This window comes from Trachurus trachurus (assembly GCF_905171665.1).
Source record: "Trachurus trachurus genome assembly, chromosome: 24".
Classification (NCBI taxonomy): domain Eukaryota; kingdom Metazoa; phylum Chordata; class Actinopteri; order Carangiformes; family Carangidae; genus Trachurus; species Trachurus trachurus.
The window spans coordinates 18,456,574-18,466,760 of record NC_139910.1 but is presented as its reverse complement, the minus strand read 5'-3'; the positions used below and the strand labels follow the sequence as shown (position 1 = coordinate 18,466,760).

Here is a 10,187-nt window from a genome sequence, read left to right as displayed (position 1 = left end):
ATTAAGTAATTTTACTCTCAAGCAACAGTGTTTTGTTTTTTTCTTTCTTTCATTTCTGCAGGGCAGTCTTTGTCTTTCATGCATAATGTTTGATGATTTTGTCTGCAAACATCACAGATTTTTGGATCACAGGATTTGACCACAGTTCAAGATGTAAACCCCAAGTTTTGAGTTTGTCCTGTTGATCAGGGTTTGGTCCCAGTAATAAAAGTGTGAATGTGTTCTATATCATCATTTTTTGAGAGTGTGAGAACAGATCAACTTCCTGCTCTCTGTGTTCCCTCATCCCAAATAACAGATTGTTGGCACTGGAGCGGCTGTGTAACCTGCTCCACCGGTGGAGAGGCATTGCAGGACTTTGCTTAAGAGGGGAATAATGACTTGAGACCCACTGCTGAGCTAAATCTAAACTGCTGACCCTTGACAAGCTGTCCTCAGACCGTGAGAAATGGGCCTCTTTCCATGCCAAGAATGTGGGTGGCCGACCTTGTTCCTCCAAAAAAGCCTGTGTGAGGAGTGTGGCCGATTACAGCAGCCGAATGCAACAGCAGGTTTTTGTGCGTCTGATTCCTCTGGCTGATGTTGTGTGCCCAAGTTAAAAAAACAACAACAACAACCAAGATTTAGATGGACCACGCTGTTGCAATTTGTGTAATCTGTGTCAGTGTAGCATGCACACTGGGAGTTGGAGCTGGTGGAGTGTGTGTGCATGTGTGTGTGTGGGTGGTTGGGTGGTTGGGTTGTGGAGAGAGGGTGCTGTAATTTCGGGACGTGCACAGTCCAGTTCCACTTGTTTGGCAGTTTGTGAAATGAGAGCAAAACAGGAGAAGAACCACAAAGAAGCACATTCACGTGGTTAACACTTTGGAGTTTCATTGGGAATTTAGATTCTGTTGCTTTTGTTGTTGTGTTTTTTTTTTTTCCAGTTTTGCTGAATCACTGGCTTGACACATGAACCCCCTCCACACAGCATCCACCCACCCACCCCCTTGTCGCTGGGCACATCGCAGAGTGTGTAAAGGCATTGTGTGAAGTGATGAATGCTGAATGAGAAGACTGGTCAGGGAGAATAAGAGGCTGCACTGTGCTGTCAGCTCACTGCTTGCACTGAAGGGGATCGCAGCTCCTCGGGCATCAAACCCAGAGTCACTCATAGTCTGTGTGAGATAGCAGTTTGTGTGTGTGTGTGAGCATGTGAGTCACTGCATTATATCGACACACGAGACGCCATATGTTTCCACCCAGTTCACTGAAGAACAAATGCGGCATCCTTTTTCATGAGGGTTCCCACAAGCATCTGTTTTCTCACTCATCCCTCATGTGTGGGTTCATGGAGCAAGAAGCAGCAGCAGAAGAAGTGATCCACATCAATTATGCCATAAAAGAATTAAATGGGACACCTGTTTATGGTGTCCACCAGAAAGCAAAAAAAAAAAAAAGCGTCTCATTTAGAAAGAGGGTGCAACATTGACAGTGGAAAGTGGACTGTAGCGTTTCTTAGCTGCTCCTACGAAGCAAACAATTCAACGTCAATGAGCAATTTCTTAATTCTAATTAAATTAACAGTGCTTTATCAGTTTCTCATTCATCTTTCATTGTTTAATGATACAGCTTTCACTCAGTGACATCATGTAAGTTATACTCTATCTTATAAATCCTTAGTAAAAGCCCAATATGCATTTCGAATGCACAAGGAGTGTTCATTCGCTAGCTTTCTTCTAGAGCTTTCTGACGAATCAGGGCAACAACAGAGGGACAAACTGTGCACTGGTTTGTTGGATAGAGCTGTAGCTTTATAATATGTTGTTTCGTTTTTGGGTGGAGACGTGTACATATTTGGATAAGACATAGCCCATGCTGGCTGGTCTGTGAAGGTGTGAACCAAACACAACTCAAAGGGCAAACAGAGCTAAAATAGATGTGTCAGGCCTTTCAATGGACAGAATACCATAAGGAACAACCAAAAACAATTTCTTTAGTCGGCTCATGCAGAGAGAGGATTGTTTGGCTCCACCAAAAAGTGCATTTTACAGTTAATGAAAAATGAATCGTAAAAAAGAATGGATTTTCATATTGCATATTATAGTGTAAGAAGTGGTTTGTATGCAACCATATTGAAAAGTCCTGCTAAGTTCCTCTGGAGTAGAAAACATGTTGATAGTCAGTGTACATGAGAAAAATTTATATTAGTTTTATTTGTGGTTTTGGGTGAAAAATAGCTGTGTCACAGGTCACTGTGTTAAATTAAGTACATGATATATAGGCCTACATTGTTACCCATAACGTTGGAATAAGTTTGTTCCTCTCTTTATTCCTGTTTATACACATCAATAATCACCTCTGACCAGGTGAAGAAGTTTGAGAAAATACACACTTTATCTATCAAGAATAAATCACATTGTCACAATCATTTAATGAGAAGACATAATATATATATGAGTCGAAGTGATGTGTCTATTAGCAATGCAATAAATACCCAGCATGAGGGGTATTATTCTGTACCTGACCTCTGACCTCTAACCTCTAACCTTCCTATGCTTGAAGGTAAGATGCAGGTCAATGTACTTTTTGACACCAATGTCTCACTGTTGAATCTGTATATGATTCTGACCAGAACTGGAATCCAGAAAATAAACATACGTACTGTAAAAATGAATATAAATAGATAAATAAATACATATATGAATGTAAATACAACTATATTGTGAGTCAACAAAAATAAGTAAACAGATAAATAAATCCTTCCTCATACTTGTGGTATGATATTTATTTATTTCCAGGGACTTATTTCTAATGTTTTATCTCCCTGTTATTTCATTTAAAGAAACAGCACCGGTGCTTTTTCGGTGCAAAAAAAAGAGCAATTCATGTTTTAATCATTCATACATTGTTATATATCTATATTTACAGTACATGTATTCCTGTAGAATTTACACTCAATTATTTAACATTGATTTGCAAAGCTCTCGGTACTTACACAGATCAGCTTATTAGCAGTCACAACTTCTCTCTCTCTCTCTCTCTCTCTCTCTCTCTCTCTCTCTCTCTCTCTCTCTCTCTCTCTCTCTCTCTCTCTCTCTCTCTCTCTCTCTGTACAACTTTGGGAAAAAGAAAAAAAAAAGAGAAAGACGAGTCTCGCGATAGTAGCCTGCTTCTGCAGCCGCCATATTCTGTGACAGTATTTTGATTCGTATCTGCTGGAAGTGAGGAAAAAGAGAAAAGTGAAGTGCTGTCGAGGGGAGGGGGGGGGCTCAAGAAGAGGAGCTGTCAAAAAGGTATTCCCGAGTCTCTGTCCAACGGCGGAGGCCTGAGGCTCGGTATCCCTCCTCCAACTTTTATATTTCGAGGACACACAAGGCCCGGGGCCTCGGTGCAGTTGGCTCTTCGTCTCCCTGGTAGTCGCTGGACCCCTCTCGGCTTCTCCTCTCCCAGCTCCGCGGCCCTCCGGAGCTCCGGTGGCGGTCTCGGGTGTTGAAGGCGGCCCGGGGAGCGGCGGCAGCGGCGTCGGCAGCAGCAGCAGCAGCAGCAGCAGCCCGAGACGGGGAAAGCAGCAGCAGCAGCAGCAGCAGCAAGGTACATTAAGGTAGGCTTTTTGTCAGCCAGCAACCGTCCCAGGAGCAAGAAACCACCTTTTTAAAAAATAATAACGGTGCTGTGAAAGTGTAGGAGCATTTCAGCGGTGTGTGTGTGTGCGATAAGCGCCGTGGAGAGCGGAGCGGCCCCACGCTGTTTCACAGAAGAAGTTTTCACAAGTGGAAAAAAGTTTTTGTCTGTGGTGAAGCAGCAGCAGCAGCAGCAGCAGCAGCAGCAGCTAGCAGAGGGAGCTAACCTGGGCTGTTTGGAGCCTATGACCACTGGTTTAAAGTTTTAAAACATATCTGTTACCCACCCCACCCCCACCACCCCGAAGTCTCCATAACTTTTATCCCCGTTAAATACACACTTTTTGTGCCTTTTTAATTTGGCATAACAGTGACTGACGTTACATGTTGTGTAGTCCATGTTGGGCTAGTTTTTCCATTGAGTCCTCCTCGGGTGAAACGTCGCAGGGCAAGACGGAGAGGATGGAAACGGTAAATCATAAAACTGTAGCTCCTCTTAACGTCACACACACATACAGCGTGTTATTTCTAACACGACTCAAAATAAAAGTTGTTACCCACCCACCCACTCCCCCCCTTCAATCAATTATTATTATTATTTATTTGTTGCCACAACTCTGGGACTACTTTGTGTAACATGGAAACTTTGGTATAAGTGGTGTCGTAGCTGCACAGCCAGTTTAGTGCTTTGGTCTCGTCCTTTTCATAGTGAGATAATGCTCATAGAAAGGTCCAGGGTATAAACATCCACTTTGTTTTTTACTATTGCACAACTGCAGGCAAGTTGTGGACTAAAAGGGAAAACATGGGATTCAACACATTGTGTGTCAGTGGTGTAGCATGTGATACACAGGTATAGAGTATACACACTGCAACAAAACTATCTAATTATAGTTTATGTGATACAGGTGTGTACCAACTTAAAAAACATTTAGGTTTCAGTATACTGACTGGTGTGTGTGTGTCTTGTTCAGTAACTGAGTGTTAATGGTGTCACTTCACCTGTTTGTGGTGACTACATGTTGCTGACGTTGTCCCCCATGGATCAGTTGTGAGTCAGTCTGATAGAGGTCGGGATGCTCCTGAGCCTTTTGTCAGCCAAGATGACACCAACGTTTGTGTGTATTCTTGATGGAGTGAAGATCAGAGATGTCGTCTCGAGATGCAGCATCAGATAACCTTGTCTGTCGTAATTAAAAAAAAAAAAATAGTATATACTGAAGTGCTTGGAGATATTTTCATTATTTTTCCTTTCAATGTTGTTTTGTTTCTCCTCAATTTAATCATTGCAATGGCAACCGAATGTGACACGGACATTACTATGTAATGACAGGTCTTTTTGTTAATGCAGTGTGTGGCTATAATAGCCTCCTTTTTTGGCCATTTGTGGTGGTCTACTTGCCCTCTGGGTGTGTTTGACGGTGTATCTCTCAATGTCGTATCACAGACTATAGTCTTCAGTAGGCTATTGATTGAAACGGCAGCCAGCAGTCGGATGATACAAAGTGTTTGTCGTGGTTGAGAAGTGTGTCAGCTTTACCAGCCAGTGTGGTAAAGAAATTATTATTTCCCTGGGAGCTAAAAGGAAAAAAAAAAGGAATTGTCTAATGAAATCTAAAATCTCTCCTGTGTTGTATGTGGAAATCACACATTCATAGCACAGCTTCCCTGACTATTTATTTATTTATTTTTAATAATCCATGCCTCTTGTTTTATTTTACCCTGCCCTCCTCCTCTGTTGGCATCTGAACACCTTCAATCTACACGGTGTGTGCTGTCATAGCTAGATTGTAGGTGTGTATATCATTCATTAGCAGCTTGTGCCTTTCTTGACTTGCAGTCAACATTACACTTCCTGACCAATAAGCTGCCATGGCCAACTGTTTATAGGTGCAGACCCCTAACTGAAAACATGTGTGCCTGTAGCTGGGCAAATCTGTTGCTAGGAGGCCGTGCTGATTTGCCACTCTTTGGGGACTCGGCAACGAATGCTCAGAGCCTGTATGATGATCAGTCCTAGATGAAGATTTGGGTGAGGATCACGTCCTCGCGCTGAATGACGGACTGCTAATTGCTCTGTTTGGATGTCATTAGGCGACGTGCTAGCAGGCTAAACCAACATGACTAATGCACAGATTACAGATCTAAACCCTGAGTGTATTCACTGTTTGTTGATAGAGATGAAGAATTAGGCTCACTTGTTGTGTTTGCATTTTTTTTTTCACAATAAACAAGCACGGACTAACACTTGTGCTTGAGAACCTTTTACAACAAGCAGAGTTTGTGGCATGTTGTTGAGAGACCTGTGCCAATACTTAAAATCTTCTTTCCAGAAAAACCTGTTTCCTGATTTATCATTGGCAGTTTGCACAACTTATCACCAGAGAGCAAAGGGTGGGGGTGTGTGTGTGTGTGGTACGTTCCTTGTTCACAAGGGGAAGGATAATTACTGCATATGAGTGTGTTTGGATGGAGCACAAATGCTTGTTGTTTGGATCAACGGTGCAGAGCCAGTTTAACCCGGGAAACGATATAGGCTTACCTCTCTCTTTTTTTTCTGTCTGTCAGAACAGATTCTCTTCAAGAGGCTGCAAACTTCTCAGCTTGTGCAGATCTAATCTGATACATGTTCTTTCAGGCAGCTCCGTGTTCGCTGACCTGTCCGCGTAGGTTATTATTCAGCGTGCGTCTTTAAGTCAAAGGAAAAGTGTCAGTTCAGGACCCGTTGTGCCAAATGGGAATCAAGTAGGTAGAGGGGAAGGATCCATCACGTTATGCCCATAGCTGAAGACTCAGGAAGGAGGGCTTGGTGTTTTTTAACCCTCCCCCACTACACTGTGTGGTTGTCAGGAAGAGAGGCTCTTATTGGAGCCCCCTCCCCCTGTGTCGAGCTATCCTGACTTCTCCGCTTTAAATGGAGTCCTCCATTACACATACTGCTCATGGTCCTCTCCAGTTCAAGGGTTAATCTGCATGCACCAAGGGCCAGTGCTCAACAGTCCACTACACCTCAATCTGTTGCCCGCTCAGCGCTTAATCATTTTTGCTGTGTGGCGTTGTCCACAGAACTTGCACAAGATCATTTGTGCAGAGTGCAGAAATAATAGTACTGGCACAAGATGATTTTTTGTTGTTGTGCACCTTTAGGTTTTAGTTTGCCACCTGTAGCCAGAAGAACTCATTCATGAGCTGGTAAACCTGCAACTCATTATGACTTTTTTTTTTTTATAATTCTCATTCATATGGAACTGTGTTGCTTGATGTGTGCAAGTCAATCCTGAGAACAACATCTGTGTCTTTAGTTGCTCTGTGCTCGACTTTCTCTCCCAGCAGGTAGTGAGGCCATGCTAACTGGTGCTGGGTAAGTGTTTGGTTATTATAGATTGTTTGCTGAAAATGCCTGCTGCTCCATACAGGGTTAAAGGAGGGGGGGTGAAACTGAAACGTTGGTCTAAATGAGTCTAAAAAAAATACACCTCACCAGAATTTGACACTATGAGCTATACTGGTTGTACCCTACCTGTAGATCTGTATCAGCACTGGTCTTGAAGTTTAATTTGAATGTATTCATTCAAATCTTCATTTTTTTCAGTTAAATCAGATAAATCCTAATGTATGGACTTCAGGCTGGATTGTGAGGATATTCACAGGTAAAACAAACAAACAACAACTCTGGGTTGTCAATTAGTCCTTGGCAAATGCAAAATGAATGTAAACCATGACACTTTTAGGTAAATCGAAGTCTGCATGTGCAGTACCATAGAGCCAGAATAATACATACCTGAGCCACTTACAAGCTGTCATCATGCAGGTATTGATAATAGTCAGTAACTGATTCCAGTACACAGTATCGCTTCACAGTAAGTCTTACCTTTATAAATGATTTACAAATGGTTTTATGATCTTATTAACATTAATAAGCTTTGTGCCAATAACACGAGATAATAAACAGGGCAATAGCGACCTGTTGCTTCATCACATGTTTGTTAATTTACTTGCAGTTAACGTCCGTCAGCGTCAGAAAGTTTCATTTGGCAGATCAGATTGAACAACCAGTGACATTATTGATTATGCTGACCTACAGTCAGCAGCCGTCCTCATTATAATCACAGGTGTTGATCAGATTGTTGTGGATATTAAGATGCAGACGCTTGTTGCTGGCTCGTCTCTTCTGTAGGACTTTCTAGCTCTCCAGCTGTAGGTAGGTGACCGTCCTTCACCTGGTCAGCTTGTTTGTAGTCTCACCTGATGTGAGGAAAAGCTCAGATGTGTGATAATGTTGTTCAATGCTGACATGCCAATATGACTTATGATAAATCATCAAAATGAATTGTGCATGTGCAGTTTTGCTGAATGAACACAGGTAGACAGTGTGCACACAGGTGATGAAACGTTGTTTTTCTTAAGAAGTCATTTACACATTTCAAGTGTAGACAGTGTGCAGGAGTATTTTCTATTTCGCTTTGTCGGCCGTCGGTTTTCTCCTACGCACCTGTCCATTTTTAAAGGTGTGCGTGTGCATATGTTTTTCTTGCAAAATAAAGAACACAAAGGTCACTAGATCTGTCTTCCTCCGTCCCCCTTCCTCTGCTGCAGTAACACTGCTGAGAGAGGAAGCTGCTGTAAAACAAGTACAGGTGTGCAATATTGACATAAAATAATATCTTGTTTTGGGGATCTTAAATGTAGAATAAATAAAATAAATCCTCTATAAAGGTAGTCTTATTGTAAAGTGGCGACTTAGTTTCTATCCCCATCATGATAAGCCATGCAATATATGTCAAACTGACGAACTGCACAGATGTTTGCATCAGTTCACAGATCAGGTCATGCAGATGAGCTAATAAAGATTAGAGAAGTCACCACTAAATCCAATGTGCAATTTCCTAGTATCGATACAATCGATTGTTTACCTTTGAAAACAATTTTAGATCTGTATATGTCGCCCGGAAGGCCAACTTGCTGAGCACAGATCGATGTAGTTGGATCATAGGAATATAAATCGATGCATTGATGTAGTAGATGGATCGTTACACCCCTAGTCACCAGAACCAGTATTTTATGTAGTTTATGTCCATGCAAAAGTTCTGGAAGTGCTTTTTGCAGAGCTGTAGGTGTTCCTAGTCTTCCTAGTCTGATCTGAACAGCTCAGAGACGGACATCGGCTCGTTACACAGGCGTTGGGCAGACATTCACTTTATATTCAATATGTCTTTATTATTGTTTATTATAGGGATTGCTGGATCTGTTGTGGACATACACACAGTGTTCATAAAGGCTTGTGTCCTCTTGCTGCTAATGCCTGATCCTTGGAGGATTTGGAGCTCACAGTTTGTTTAACCCAAAACATATTCTCATGTAGACATTACACTTATTGCAAAACCTCACGGTAAACTTTGTGGCACTTTGCAGTTTAGGTGAAAGTTGCTTCAGGCAGCTTTACGGTCATCAGCTGGTTGTTGCAACGCTGTGCACACACAACAAGATACACTTCCCCTTTGCTGGCCCTTTGTAGTTTTGTCTCTGAATGCACTGTGCTCCCTGCAGTTATTTATTTGTTTTACCTCGTCTCTCTCATGATGTGGACTAGTAAACGGCAGAAGAGTGAGTGAACCACATCCTATGCTGCCGAGACTCGGTGCACTGATCCCTCCCCCATCCGTTTGCCCTTGACCTGGGCTTTGGGTTTCATCTCTGATGGTTTTCTTTTCCTCCATAGTCACTGCCTCAGCTTCCCTAAACTGACACATCCTCTGTTGCAGGCTGAACAGATCATGAGCGCCTTGGGTGGGACTTATTCCACAACTGTTATTAAGGAGCTGTACACTTTAAAAAATCAAGACAAAGTCGTCTTTGAAAGTACAGTGTCATCACAGTCTTGTTTCACACTTGCACAGGTACACACATGTACACTTGGGAGTGGCCCCGTAGTAGATGTTGAAATTGCCAATTTACCCGAGGGTTTGAGAACTTACATTGCAGCCTCCTCAACGCTGTGGCTATTAATGCTCCAAATTTATTTTGAATATTCAATATATATATATATTTTTTTGACTGTATATGGCAGAGCTGTCACAACTGAATTAAAATTAGGGCTGCATGGTAGGCAATAAACTTGATAAAGTATTCATCATGCCAGAGATTTTCCCTGGAAAAAAAAAGATGGTGTGATTTTTGTTAGGTGCTAAACAAACATGTTCCTTTACGCCTGGAGGAAAGGATTTGGAGGCTGGTGTGTCTCTGTAGCAACACAATGCTTACTTTGTTAACAGTGCTCAAAATGTTGTGATACATTTTGTTTTTGTCAAGAAAAGAAAAAAAGAAACTTCAGTGATTTGGACATTGCACTTGGCTACATTGCTATTTTGATTATATTTCACTTCAGTTATAGTGCAGCGTCTGCAGACCTCAGTAACACTTTTCACATACTGTGTAGTGTATACAGTCAAAACATGCATGAAAGACTAATCTGCAATATGATCATTAATGTAATATCATAAACTACAGAGATAATTTAACCCATGAAATGACTGAGTGGAAGTCATTGAAATACTTGATTTGCAGTAGCCTTTAGCTTCGGTGATA

The 10,187-nt window shown here is 41.9% G+C and overlaps 1 protein-coding gene across 1 annotated transcript in view; it reads left to right on the top strand.

Annotated features, from left to right (window-relative positions):
- Nucleotides 1-3,188: 3,188 nt before the first annotated feature.
- The window catches only part of tab2 (TGF-beta activated kinase 1 (MAP3K7) binding protein 2), a gene marked incomplete at its 3' end in the record, with an annotated part of 42,806 nt that continues 35,807 nt past the window's right edge, over nucleotides 3,189-10,187 (top strand). Inside the window, exon 1 of the mRNA XM_084001129.1 lies at nucleotides 3,189-3,583. The remainder of the gene's footprint in view (nucleotides 3,584-10,187) is intronic.